This window comes from Portunus trituberculatus, chromosome 25, assembly GCF_017591435.1.
Source record: "Portunus trituberculatus isolate SZX2019 chromosome 25, ASM1759143v1, whole genome shotgun sequence".
Classification (NCBI taxonomy): domain Eukaryota; kingdom Metazoa; phylum Arthropoda; class Malacostraca; order Decapoda; family Portunidae; genus Portunus; species Portunus trituberculatus.
Window position 1 is genome coordinate 12105315 of NC_059279.1, and position 15000 is coordinate 12120314.

At 40.0% G+C, this 15000-nt stretch overlaps 1 protein-coding gene across 7 annotated transcripts in view; it reads left to right on the forward strand.

Annotated features, from left to right (window-relative positions):
• Nucleotides 1–15000, forward strand: part of LOC123508638 (neural cell adhesion molecule 1-like) — a 333273-nt gene that overhangs the window by 53886 nt on the left and 264387 nt on the right. The window lies entirely within an intron of this gene.

Sequence of the window (15000 nt, forward strand, 5' to 3'; positions counted from 1 at the left end):
GAGGAAATGAAAAAAAAATCTTAAAATCTGACAAAATCATAACGTCAGGATATGAATTCATACAAAGCCCAAATAGTAAATAGCGTGGTTAGTTAATCAAAGTTTGGGATATGTGTAAGGAAATATTCAAAACTTAAATCATTTAGATTGACAGAGACAGACAGAGAGACACGAAAAAATCTTCCTAAAGGGACGATAAAGCGGAGTCGTTTTGGAATCACGAAAGTGAGATATAAAAGTGAATCTTGGTGTGACAAATGTAATCAAAGGTGACATCAGGTGAGTCCTTTGTGGGGTGCAGGTGTGTTTGCTGTCCCAATTAACCTGTCGCGGCGTGGAGACCTTAATTAGCTCTCAGATTATCCAATTTCTCCAACTTTAGATTACACGTTGTAGACTTCGCCTTTGTTTCCTCACCGTGGTTTGTCTTGTGTGCGTGCGTGCGTGCGTGCGTGTGTGTGTGTGTGTGTGTGTGTGTGTGTGTGTGTGTGTGTGTAGGGGGCGGTGCGGTGGTGAACTTCGTGTTGAGATAATATCAATACATTAGTATGTCAAGCTGCTAACATAAGTGCTTTTTATTATCTCCTTTAGTCTGACTCATTGTAAAGCTGAGTATATCACTTTATCACTTTACATAAGACGTGTCTTCTGGTTCTAGTATAACGTGTTGCATACGAACAGAAATAAATTCATATTTATCGTACTTTTAGGTAACAGAAAATTCATTGATACTGGCGCGTCTGTTCATCACTAAGAGGAAGCGTCATTATCAAGTCGATGTAAATGGTAGCCCTTAGCAGAAGGAAAGCCATATTAACTCTTTCCTCCCTTGCGTGACATAGCCACTGTTGCGTAACATGAACACTAATTACCGAACGTGACTTGTCATCCAGCACTCCACCACACCTTTGTTAATCCATCACCTGTCCTGACGCCTGCCCGTCCTGCTCATCACGTACCATATGTTCATTGTAACTATTCTAGGTCTGAAAAAATGTTCATAAAACTTGCTACATTTTGGATAGAATCCTTTTTCAAGTGTATGAAATAGTGGATGAATGTTCTTAGTTGGAACCATACGTGACATTGTGTGTGTGTGTGTGTGTGTGTGTGTGTGTGTATATATATATATATATATATATATATATATATATATATATATATATATATATATATATATATATATATATATATATATATATATATATATATATATATATATATATATATATATATATATATATATATATATATATATATATATATATATATATATATATATATATATATATATATATATATATATATATATATATATATATATATATATATATATATATATATATATATATATATTTATTTATTCATTTTTTTTTTTTTTCATTCATATACAACGAGTAGCTCATACGTGTAAGGTACTGTAACAGAAGTATACGTTGAAAAAGGAAATAATTATAATAATTTGTTGCACAATCACCAGCATCACAACATGTCATAATTCTGAAATATTGATGATAACAAGACCAGACATGGCACCTGCTGTGATATACTAGTGCTACATTGCTACAGTTTATCGTTGACCAGCATTCACAGTTGATATGGGAAGTGGCTATAGAGTCGATAGGCATCATGGCATTTATACATTTCTCCATATTTTGAATACAGCCAGATCATGGGCACGAAAGCTGCTAGTTAAACGATTTCTGTAATAAACTGTCGGTCAGGAACAGCATTGAGATAAATGTCTACCATTCTAAGCACCATGTCATCTTACTTTCTCTCCAAGTGATGGTGGTAGCCTGGTGCTGGAGATGCAAGCAGGTAAAGTTTAACAGTAAAGTTCCATCATGTGCTTGTGTGCATCTCACTGTTACGCTCTGGTGGTTACAGGGTGTTGCAATGATGTCCTCTTGTCCCTGTTTACTGTCCCTTTGTCCTTGGCGCAAAGTTTCGCGTCTTGCCTGACACTTGCAGCAAGGGAGGCACTTAGAAAAGGTCACCGGAGAATATACGAGTATATACGTAATCGGATGTTCCTTTTTGTGCCGTTACTCACAACTGTCATGGGGCGTGCGGCGTGAACTAGACACAGGAATGTAGCACAAAAAGCTGTCACGCGCCATTCTGGTATGCTGTGGACGTGGGTGTTGCTTAATGGTTATGGAAATAAGTGTAACACAAACCAGGGTTATCAGAGGAGGGAGGCGAGTCAGCCAAGTCAACAGTATTAACATCAAAAGGCTTATTTAATATTATTCCATCGTTACAGAGCCTGAAGCAACACTCTTCTAATATTTAGATAGGGGAGTGTTCTGCTGGGGGAAAAGAGGCCATCACGAGGAAAGCTGAGGGGTTAGTGACAGGGAGGAGGGAGGAGTAGCTGGTACTTCCACTAAACACTCTCCCCCGCCTCCTTCCTCTCCCTCCTCCTGTCAGACTGTCAGACCTATTTTTTCTACCTGAAGACTGTGTGTTTGGGTATGTGTTAGCCTGACAGGCAGGCGGGAGATTCAACATGAAGAGGATGTGGAAGAGAGAGGATGAGTACATGAGGAGGTGGTGAAGACGAGAAAGAGGAGGAGCTGATGGTAATAGATAGGTAAAGAGACAGTAATATAGGAAGAACATATAGGAGAAACATAAACAACAGAAAGACAAACGACCCAGAAAATGAGAGAGGAAAGGAAGTATAAACGGGACATTTTGCCAACAGCTGTAATCAACAACACGACGCGGAAATCATGATAAAGACAAACACGCAAGAGTGAGAGAAACGCGAGTAAAGACTTGGAAAAAAGATAGGTAGATTGACACACACACACACACACACACACACACACACACACACACACACACACAGAGAGAGAGAGAGAGAGAGAGAGAGAGAGAGAGAGAGAGAGAGAGAGAGAGTGCTCGCAAACCAAACAGGGTGGTAATTTCCCGCATGAAGTTAAGCTTTCATTATTCCGTTTTTTGCGTGATACTTAAAACAGTGGACCCTTCAAAACTCTTCCCTCCCCTTCCTCTTTCTCTCCCTTCCCCCTCACATTACCTCTTCCCTCCCTCCCTTCCTATTTCCTCCATCCCTCCACTGTGCAATATCGAAGAGTCAGTGTCCCCTCCCCTCCCTTACATTTTCCTCCTCTTCCTTCCTTCCTCTTTCCTCTGTCGCTGCTCCTTGTGTATTTTCTTTTCTTTTTTCCGTTTCTTCCCTGACTTTCTTTTTGTGGCATTCATTCCCTACCTCGTCATAAGAAGCAGTAGAAATTCTCGATAAGCTGTCTTAATATTAGTTAAAATTTACTTGATTTTTATTTATTTATTTTTGGTATCTTGATAAATTATGAGAGTGGTTTTGCCTTTACAGTTTTCTTTGACCTGTTTGCTTTAAATATTGTGTTTCATCATATGTTCATTTGTATTTTGAAACACTTTTTTCCTGACTGAAATTAATGCAACTAATATGAAAGCAGCAGCAACAACAAGTACAACAACAATTAATTACTTTTTCAACTGCTATTGCTACAACAACAACAATAACAACAGCAACAACAGCTACAACATACTACTACCGATATGACAACAGCAATAACTACTGCTACTACTACTACTACTACTACTACTACTAGCACCATCACCATATTTTCTCTCTCTCTCTCTCTCTCTCTCTCTCTCTCTCTCTCTCTCTCTCTCTCTCTCTCTCTCTCTCTCTCTCTCTCTCTCTCTCTCTCTCTCTCTCTCTCTCTCTCTCTCCGCCCTGCCAGGGAGGTGCCACTCGCTGCCACTCTCCCACGCTCTCTCCTTTGACAGAGAAAAGAAGCGCCACAAAAAGCAGAGAGGGAGAGAGAAAGAGATAGAGAAACACACAGAAAACGCAGAAAAAAAGCGATAAAAATTTAGACTGGTGTAGGTATTGTCTTTTTTATTCTTTGCATTTTCTTTTTCCCTTTTAAAATATAAATTCTTTGTCTTTGTCTAAGGGAAAACGTGTGTGTGTGTGTGTGTGTGTGTGTGTAGAACATAGCATATTTCTTGTTTCGGATTTTTAAATGCCTTACCATCAATACAACAACAACAACAACAGTTAAGATAACAACAGCAGCAACAACAACAACAACAACAACAACTACAACAACAACAGCAAAAACAACAACGACAGCAACAACAACAGCAACAGCAACAACTGCAACATTCCTCCTCCTCCTCCTCCTCCTCCTCCTCCTCCTCCTTCTCCTTCTACTACTACTACTACTACTATTACTACTACTGCTACTACTACTACTACTACTACTACTACTACTACTATTACTACTACTACTACTACTACTACTACTACTACTACTACTACTACTGCTACTGATAATAGTAACTACTACTGCCACAACTGCTATTATTGTTACTACTACTACTACTACTACTACTACTACTACTACTACTACTACTACTACTACTACTACTACTACTACTACTACTATCCGTAAAAACAACAACCAGTACTACTAGTAACCACCACCACCACCACCACCACCACTATGCACACAACATAAAACAACGCAACACACCAGGACAACTTAAAACTAATAAAAAATAACAAGGCAAGAGGTGAAAAGACTTAACCCTCATCACACCACCACCACTACCACCACCACCACGACCACCACCACCACCACGACCACTACCACCACCATCACCACCCTCACGCCCAGCTCCTCTTTCATCCCGCCTTCTCGACCCCCATACAAGTTAAACAAAGAGGAAATGTGGCAGCTCTTAGGGAGGTAAGGGCGGCTCTGTGGCTCCTCACGCCTGCGAATGGGATTAAACCCCGTGTGGGTGGCTGTGTGAATGGCAATAGAGGTTCGAATCCCTTGGTTACAAATGATGCCATCGCCTTTACGTGTTTGCTTCTGTGTCCTCGTCTGGCTCCGGGTTAATGGTTCACACTGTGTTTAATTGATTTATGGAGATTTTATGTTGATTTATAAAAGGAAGTGAGGAGGAGGAGGAGGAGATAGAGGAGGAGGAGGAGGAGGAGGAGGAGGAGGGGGAGGAGAAGTAGTAAGAGGAGCAGGATAGCGGGAGGAGATACACCAAAGATTACACTAAGGAAAGAAGGATGTAGAGGGAGAGAGGAAGAGGAGGTAAAACGAGAGGAAGGGCTCAAAAGGTTAATCTGGGAAGGGCAGAGGAAGGGAAGGATAAATGGGGTGAGGTGGAGTGAAGAGAGAATGAAAATGCAGTGGTTTTCATAGATAGGGAACGTTAAAGAAGGCATGGAGTGAGGTTATTGGAGGAGGAAATCGAAGGAATAAAGAGAGCAAGAGCACCAGCTGGAGGAGGAGGAGGAGGAGGAGGAGGAGGAGGAGAAGGCGGAGGAGGGGGAAGTAGGAGGACAGAGAGTACTTGTTTAGAAATATTCAACATCATGATTGTTAACATGCCCTCAATTTAGATATTTCCACACACACACACACACACACACACACACACACACACACACACACACACACGACCCACCGAAATTACATGGTTAAAAATAAATGACATACTCTCGGCAGCTCCAACGAGAGAGAGAAAAAAAAAAATAAAAAAAAAACTATGACAGGACACTTAGGCAAGCTTAGAGAGAGAGAGAGAGAGAGAGAGAGAGAGAGAGAGAGAGAGAGAGAGAGAGAGAGAGAGAGAGAATTGCCTCCATGCCTCATTCTTAAGGAGGGATGGGAGGCTGTCATAAACTTTGCACAATGGCTGGTCTGCGCATAAAGTGGTGATGATTCGTAAAGAAGAAAGTGAGAATACGTTATGGTGAACATGAAGGGTGAAGAGGAGGAGGAGGAGGAGGAAGAGGAAGAAGAAGAAGAAGAAGAAGAAGAAGAACTGGGGTCTATGAGAACAAAGAGGAGGAGGATAACGAGGACTAAAACAAGACGAGGGAAGAAAAAGAAGTCTTAGAGGAGGAGGAGGAGGAGGAGACAAAAAAAAAAGAAGACCAAGGGTAAGGAAGAGCGAAAAAAAAGAAGCAAGAATAACATGAGGACGAAGACGTGACAAAAGTGAAGTAAGACAAGAAAGAAAGGAGATATATGGTGCCATTAACTTAACACACAAATATTCAAACAAACACAAATAAGTAATGCTCCTCAAACCGTCGCCAGTAAATGTCATTGTTGTTGACTGTGAAGGCAGAATATTTTAGATCTAGTGCATATTCTTCTTTTACGAGTCCAGATTAAAAGTTTGGCTCTTTCTTTTTTTTATAGTTTAACATGCGCCTCTTCCCTTTATCTCCCCTCGAGTGGCAGTCTTGTTACGGTGGAAGCTTCAGGAGGGATTGCTTTTATCTATTTTTCTTTGTGTGTTGCAAATAGTTGAATGGTAGGAATGTATTTGCTTTTTTTGTGAGTAAGAGGATTTCCAGAACGCATATGGGACAGAGTTGAAATGTATAAACTAAAGGAGTTTTAGGATTATAGATCGTTACAGAAAAAGGAATTTATAGTTGTAGATTTTTAATGGAAATATACTGGAACTTACGTAAAAATTGTAATAGTAGTAGTAGTAGTAAAAAGAAAATGATAATGATGATAATAATAATAATGATAATAATAAGAATAATAATGATAATATAGCAATAATAATAATTGTAATAATAACAATAATCGTTATGACATTTAGTAAAAGAAATTTGAAAAAAAAAACCAAACTCTAATCTATAATGACAAAACTAACAATAATAACAAAAACAATACCAAGAAACAGAAATCAAAACAACTAATACACCACCACCACCACCACCACCACCACCACCACCACCACCACCACCACCACCAACGACAGCAAGAACCAAAGAGACACAGTTGATAGCGGTAATATCTTAAGTGGAGTGGCAGGTGAAGTCCGTGTCAATTATAATAATGAGTTCGTGATGTTGCGTGGCGAGAGGAAGAGTGAAGTGCATGGGTGTGGCTTGTTGAGGAGGAGGATGAGGTAAGGAAAGATGACTCAGAGTAAGGAAAAAAAACATGAACAAGAATAAGAGGAGGAAATGGAGGAAAGATGATTAAAAGCTAAGGAGACTGTGTGAGTGGGAGGAAGGATAGGAGGAGGAGGAGGAGGAGGAGGAGTAAAGTGAGGAAATATAAGTTAATGGAAGAAATAAGTAGAGGAAGAAAAGGAAGGATGACAGAACGAAGGAGAATGTGTGAGTGAGAAGAGAAGGGAAGGAAAGGAAGATGACAGACACAGAAGAGAATGTGTAAGGAGATGGATAAGAGAATACAGAAGGGAATGCTTTAGTACAGAGAAGGAGAAACAAAAGAAAGGAATATGACAGAAACCCTTGGAAAAGTAGTAGGAGAAGAAATGGAAAGAAGGGAAGGTGGCAGAAAAGGAAAGGAAAACATAGATATAATGGTGAAATGTAGAGAGAGAGAGAGAGAGAGAGAGAGAGAGAGAGAGAGAGAGAGAGAGAGAGAGAGAGAGAGAGAGAGAGAGAGAGAGAGAGAGAGAGAGAGAGAGAGAGAGAGAGAGAACAAAGCTGAATGACTGAGGAGGAGGAGGAGGGGAGTGGATAACGAGATGGAAGAAAGAAACAGCACGGAACCATTACCCAAGAGTGATAGAAGGCAAGAAATAAACCAAAAATAAAAGAGGAAACCATGAAACTGAAAAATATGTAGGAACAAACACGAGAAAAGGGGAAAATAAACGGAAATATAAAGAAACGAAGCTGAAAAGGAATCACAAACCGTAACTCAGGAAAAAGAGAGAAAAAAAAAATCCTTTCCCAAGAGATGTCAAAATAAAGTAGTTGAAATGTGGAGGAAAATTTTTAATCTGAAGTGAAAGGAATCGAATTTGATGGAATATCGGGGTAAAGGAGGATCGAGTTGGAGGGTTTGTCTTTTATTCCTTTTTTTTTTTTTTTGTCCTGCTGGCGGGATTGTGACGTCAGTTGAAGGCGATCTTGTTCTTGGGAGATTCATGCCAATTTGCAAATCCCACCCACATGTCATATGGAATAGTGTTACTAGAGAGGCAGGTACGGGGAAACTGACCAATAGAAATAAATAAATGAATACATAATCTCTCTCTCTCTCTCTCTCTCTCTCTCTCTCTCTACTGAAATAATTGAATAAAGAGATAGATGGATGTTATTAGAGAAAAAGAAAGAGAAAAGAACACTCTCCCAGTAAATAATCTAAAAGAAAAAAAAGGTTTATTAAAGGAATGGGAACTAACTTTAAATAAAAATCATGTAGATGTGCGCAAAAAATAAAGATTAAGAAGTATTCCGTCTAGCATATAGATGTAGATAAAAAAAAATGAAGAGTAACCCTTTATTGGTTATGTAGTGGAGGTAGTTGAATAAGGAGTAAATGGAAATTAACCCTTTATAGAAATTATGTCCAATCATCTCTATTCTGAAATGAACAAAAGAAAACTTATAACTAAAAGATAGGTGGAAACTAACCCTGTTATTAGAGAAATGAAGATAGATAAAACCAAATTAGAAGCCAACTCTTTCATCCCTCGAAATCAATAGTCTTCATTATCCTTCCATTGTGTGCGAGGGACGCGCACACACACACACACACACACACACACACACACACACACACACACACACACACACACACACACACACACACACACACACACACACACACACACACACACACACACACACACACACACACACACACACACACACACACACACACACACACACACACACACACACACACACACACACACACACACACACACACACACACACACACACACACACACACACACACACACACACACACACACACACACACACACACACACACACACACACACACACACACACACACACACACACACACACACACACACACACACACAGAAATGGGGAGAGAGAGAGAGAGAGAGAGAGAGAGAGAGAGAGAGAGAGAGACTTAATTAGCACTTCATAACTCGTATCACTTTCCCAACTCTCGTGTGTCTAATTACCTGCCTGGGTGTGTGAGTTAACCTGTGCCGCGGTTCCCTCGTGCGCTGTCTTATGGTACAGGTACAGGGCCGCCAGGTGCTCCAAGACAAACCTGCCGTAATATATTTGAGTTTCCTGCTCCTGAGATTACTTTTTTTTTTAAGGAAAGTAGAGAAAAGAACGAAAAGGCTTGCGAGAAATAGCGTGTGTGAGTGCATGTGCGTAGGAGAGAGAGAGAGAGAGAGAGAGAGAGAGAGAGAGAGAGAGAGAGAGAGAGAGAGAGAGAGAGAGAGAAATCCCCCCTCATACATCTTGAGAATGCTATTTTTTCCTTCTCGTTTTTCTCCTTTTCTCAACCGTCCACTCTACAGCCTCCTTCCCTTCTACCCTCCCTCTCTTTCTTTCATCCCTTCCTTCCCCTCTCCCTCTCTCCTCCTTTCGTCCTTGTATTCTCCAGGGTTATTATCTCCTCCCTACTCTGCTCTCTTACTCTTCTTTATTCCTGGTTCATCTTGATTAACACGCCGACTTGGTATGAATGTATCCTTGTGTGTGTGTGTGTGTGTGTGTGTGTGTGTGTGTGTGTGTGTGTATGTTTAGGTGGACATGTACGGATGTTATTTCCTGCTTTAATTCATTGTCACTAACTATTTGAGAAGCGTTCGTGCGTTTTTTGCGTTTCCGTTGGGTAGCGTGACGTGTGTGTGTGTGTGTGTGTGTGTGTGTGTATGGGGGGAGTCAGAAGGTGTGCATTATTGAGCGCCACGTCACCCCTCCTGCCACCTGTCTGCTTGTTGGTGCAGCAGTTAGCGACGTGATGTGGCTGCTACATGATGCAAGAAGGGGACTGCTGATGGGGAGTGTTGACGGGGTGAGGGTGGTGATGGTAGTGGTCCTGTCAATGTTTTTCTGCCACCGTTGCAGTTCGAAGGTTCTTGCTGACTTTTCTTCTTTCTTCCCATTTTCTTTTCTTTTCGTTCGTTGTTATTGAGTTTTTTTTTTTCTTATCCATTCGTTACTTTATTAGTGTTTCGTTTTCTTTTTGCTGTGTTTTAACGTTATATTTTCTCCTTTTCGTTTTAGTGTCTCTTATCTCTCTCTCTCTCTCTCTCTCTCTCTCTCTCTCTCTCTCTCTCTCTCTCTCTCTCTCTCTCTCTCTCTCTCTCTCTCTCTCTCTCTCTCTCTCGCGTGCTTTGTTTTGGAATTCCTTGCATTTTTCTTCCTTTCATTCTCTCCTTTTTTTTATCTATATTTTTCTTATTTCCCATCGACATTCCTCTCTCATTTCTTTTTTTCGCCTTGACATTCCTCCTCTTTTCTTTTTTCTTCTCTTATTCCTCCTCTCACTCTTCTCTCGATTTTTCCACCCTATATTCTGGTTCCCTTGTTGTTCATCGTATTCTTTTTATCTATTTTTGTTGCTATTTCTAACTTTTCTCCTCATTCCTCTGCTCTTTCTTGTCCCTCCTGTTGGTTCTGTTGCTGCAGCCGCTCGTCTCTCCCCTATAGATTACTGTATTGACTATCGGGATACACTCGCTTCAGTAAGTCTGTTTATGCACGTTTTCCTCTATTGCGTGATATGAATTCCAGATATTTATTGTTATTTGCGCCGTGAAATTCCCTCGCCAATTAACGTGGTGTTACCTTGCTACGTGTTGCTGCTTCTATTGCTGTTATTGTTGTTGTTGTTGTTGTTGTTGATGTGGTGGTGGTGGTGGTGGTGTTTTTTATGGTGCTAATGGTAGTATTAATAATGGTGGTAATAACTACTACTACTACTACTACTACTACTACTACTACTACTACTACTACTACGACAACAACAACTACCACTACACTACTACTACTACTACTACTACACCACCACCACCACCACCACTCCACTGCTGCTGCTGCTGCTGCTGCTGCTACTACTACTACTACTACTACTACTACTACTACTACTACTACTACTACTACTACTACTGCTGCTGCTGCTACTGTAACAACAAAAAATGCAACAACAACAACAACAACAACAACAACAACAACAACAACAAAAACAACAACAACAACAACAACAACACAACAACAACAAAACAACAACAACAACAACAACAACAACAAAAAGAACAACAAAAAACAACAAAAACAACAACAACAACAACAACAACAACAACAGCTACTACTATTACTACTATCACTACCACCAACGTTGATATTAAATATTTAGTTTGCTTAAATTATGCTTAAAACAATTTGAGTGCAGAGAGAGAGAGAGAGAGAGAGAGAGAGAGAGAGAGTCGGTCTAAATATCCGCACCACGAGTATTAAACATTTTAGTGAATCACTGCTCGCTTATGCATTTTTTTTCATGAATATTTTTATTATCCACCGCTTTTTATTTGTGATACATTTTTTTGTTTATCCAGAAAATTATTTGTGTGCTTGTGGGCGGCTGTGTTTCTGCTCTGTTGTGTTAGTTTGAATGGCTTTATTTCTTTTTTTTATTACAAATGTAGATTTTCTATGTGAGTATCGTTTTCTCTTTTCTTTTTTTTTCTTTTTGAAGGGGTAGACCATACTGTGTGGGTATTGTGATAATCTGATTCAGTCTTCATCTCTCTCTCTCTCTCTCTCTCTCTCTCTCTCTCTCTCTCTCTCTCTCTCTCTCTCTCTCTCTCTGTCTGTCTGTCTGTCTGTCTGTCTGTCTGTCTGTCTGTCTGTCTGTCTGTCTGTCTGTCTGTCTGTCTGTCTGTCTGTCTGTCTGTCTGTCTGTCTGTCCGTCTGTCTCTCTCTCTCTCTCTCTCTCTCTCTCTCTCTCTCTCTCTCTCTCTCTCTCTCTCTCTCTCTCTCTCTCTCTCTCTCTCTCTCTCCCCCTCTCTAACTTAAAAAAAAAAGAGTTAAATTCACAGAAAGCGGGAGGAAGAGGAAAATGTCAACTAATAGAGACAAGAAGTAGGCGGAGAGGAGGAACAACGAAGAGGAGAAGAAGGAGTGGGAGGAAGAGAATGAAAAAGACGAAATTGAGGAGGATGGTTAGGGGGAGGGCGAGGACAAGCAGTAGTTAATAGGAAGAGGAGGAAGAGGAGGAAAAGGTCAGCATGACAGGAAGGAAGGGAAGCATTAAAGGAGACCTCCATTCTCATTGTGGAGGCGGCAGCAAACACTTAGCGGACGCACTTCATGGTTTATTATAATTGAGATGACCTTGGGAGGCAGAAAAACAGCTGGAAAAATATGAAGAAATGTCGTCTTTTTGTGACAATTACTCCTGATGACGGGAAGATAAGTGTACAAAGAGAGGAGGGAAAGGGGAAAGATAATTTATTAGATTAGAATGAAAATAACTTATGGAGGTCATGTAGTAGATTTTGAGGGTCAAGATTTAGAGAGAGAGAGAGAGAGAGAGAGAGAGAGAGAGAGAGAGAGAGAGAGAGAGAGAGAGAGAGAGTTGTTGATTGATATTTGGATCATGTGAAGATAATAATACATAAGAGATGATTATAAGCAAATACAGAAACCATGAGAGTAATCAGAGAGAGAGAGAGAGAGAGAGAGAGAGAGAGAGAGAGAGAGAGAGAGAGAATGCTGTGTTTACTTTAAGAAGAGTAATCACAAGTGTCAGGAAGAAGGAAGAGGAAATGAAAACTTGAAGGAGAAAATGCTGTAGAAGGAAATGGAGGAAAGATAACTGTGGAGAGGTAGCGTGAAAATAAAAATCATATGTTGAAAAAGAGAATGAATTTTAAAAGAGATAGAGAGGAAATGAAACAGAATAGTGGATATTTAGATAATTAATGATAGATAGAAAAAATAATGGAGAGAGAGAGAGAGAGAGAGAGAGAGAGAGAGAGAGAGAGAGAGAGAGAGAGAGAGAGAGATGAATTGTTTTAAAAGAACATGAATTTAAAAAGAAAGAAATGTTAGGAAATTAAGGAAATTAATCACTTAGCATAAGAAAAAACGATGAATAATAAAAAAGAATTGCAAAAGGTATTAGCAAGAAAAAAACTGAAGGAAAGCTGAAAAGAAAAATGACAACAAAGAGATGAATAATGAAAAGATGAAGAATAAGAATGACATCAAAAATAAGTAATGGAAGAAAAAATGTAGAGAGGAGAAAAAGAAAACTGCACAGTGTAACTCATTTTACTGCATTAGGAAAGAAGTGCTTCACCGCCAAGCAGAATAGGCAAAAGAGGAAAAAAAATAATACTAATGAATAAATGAGAAACGAAGGAAAAAAAGACAAGAAGGAAAGAGGAAAAATAATTAAATCAAACTGTAATAAACAATAACATTCATTAAATAATAAAAAAATACACCAGAGAGAGAGAGAGAGAGAGAGAGAGAGAGAGAGAGAGAGAGAGAGAGAGAGAGAGAGCAAAGTAAGTACATACAACCACAGTAAATGCCCTTTTCGAGGAGGTGATTAGTTTATCCCGAGGCGTGGAGTGAGAAAGGGGAGAGAGGGAGAAAAAAGGGGAGCAGGGAGAGGAAAGGAGAGGGAGAGGGAGAGGGGAGATAAGGAAGGCATCTGGTCAGGGTTAAGGGGAAAGAAGTGAGTAGAATGGAGAGGGGAGAAAGAAAACGTGATAATGACAGGATCTGAGATGTTTGTAAATCAGAGAGAGAGAGAGAGAGAGAGAGAGAGAGAGAGAGAGAGAGAGAGAGAGAGAGAGAGAGAGAACCAACTGTTGAAAGAGAAAATCGATTAAACAATGGCATGATAATTAGGAAAATAATCGAGAGAGAGAGAGAGAGAGAGAGAGAGAGAGAGAGAGAGAGAGAGAGAGAGAGAGAGAGAGAGAGAGAGAGAGAATAAACTTAATTCTAAATATATAGTTTTGAGAGTTAGATAAAGAAAGTATAAACACTATCATATGCGAGAAAATTATCGCAGAGAGAGAGAGAGAGAGAGAGAGAGAGAGAGAGAGAGAGAGAGAGAGAGAGAGGGGCAGGAAGGGAGAAGCAGTAAGGATAACGGGTGCACTAATTGGTGTGACTCAGAGGATGATGGGGAAGAGGAGGAGGAGGAGGAGGAGGAGGAGGAGGAGGAGGAGGAGGAGGAGGAGGAGGAGGAGGAGGGGGGGAGGATTCTTGCCTCATTCCACTCATAACACCTCATTGCCCTCGCCAGACCTCCCCTCGGCCGCCCTCATCCCTCCCCTCGCTCCTCCTGCTGTGCTCCTCCCCTCACATTGCCTCCCCTCTTTCGTTCGTTTCTCTTACTGTACATTTTTACCTTCCTCTCATTCTTTCCGCCTTTTTCTTCCTTATTTGTCAATTTCTTCGCGGATATTGTAGTGTTTGTCTCTGTTTTCTCCTTCTTCCGTATTCTTTTCTATTTTTATTTTTATTTCTCCCTTTTTTACCTTTCTTTTAGTTTAGCTTAGTTTTCTTTTTTTTTCTCAGTAAACTTTTTCTTTTGTTCTTCTTCCTCCTCCTCCTCCTCCTCCTCCTCCTCCTCCTCCTCCTCCTCCTTTCCTTATCGTCGTCATCTTCATTATTGTTGTTGACATCCTTGTTGGTGTTTCTTCTTCTTCTTCTTTTTTTTCTTCTTCTTCTTCTTCTTCTTCTTCTTCTTCTTCTTCTTCTTCTTCTTCTTCTTCTTCTTCTTCTTCTTCTTCTTCTTCTTCTTCTTCTTCTTCTTCTTCTTCTTCTTCTTCTTCTTCTTCTTCTTCTTCTTCTTCTTCTTCTTCTTCTTCTTCTTCTTCTTCTTCTTCTTCTTCTTCTTCTTCTTCTTCTTCTTCTTCTTCTTCTTCTTCTTCTTCTTCTTCTTCTTCTTCTTCTTCTTCTTCTTCTTCTTCTTCTTCTTCTTCTTCTTCTTCTTCTTCTTCTTCTTCTTCTTCTTCTTCTTCTTCTTCTTCTTCTTCTTCTTCTTCTTCTTCTTCTTCTTCTTCTTCTTCTTCTTCTTCTTCTTCTTCTTCTTCTTCTTCTTCTTCTTCTTCTTCTTCTTCTTCTTCTTCTTCTTCTTCTTCTTCTTCTTCTTCTTCTTCTTCTTCTTCTTCTTCTTCTTCTTCTTCTTCTTCTTC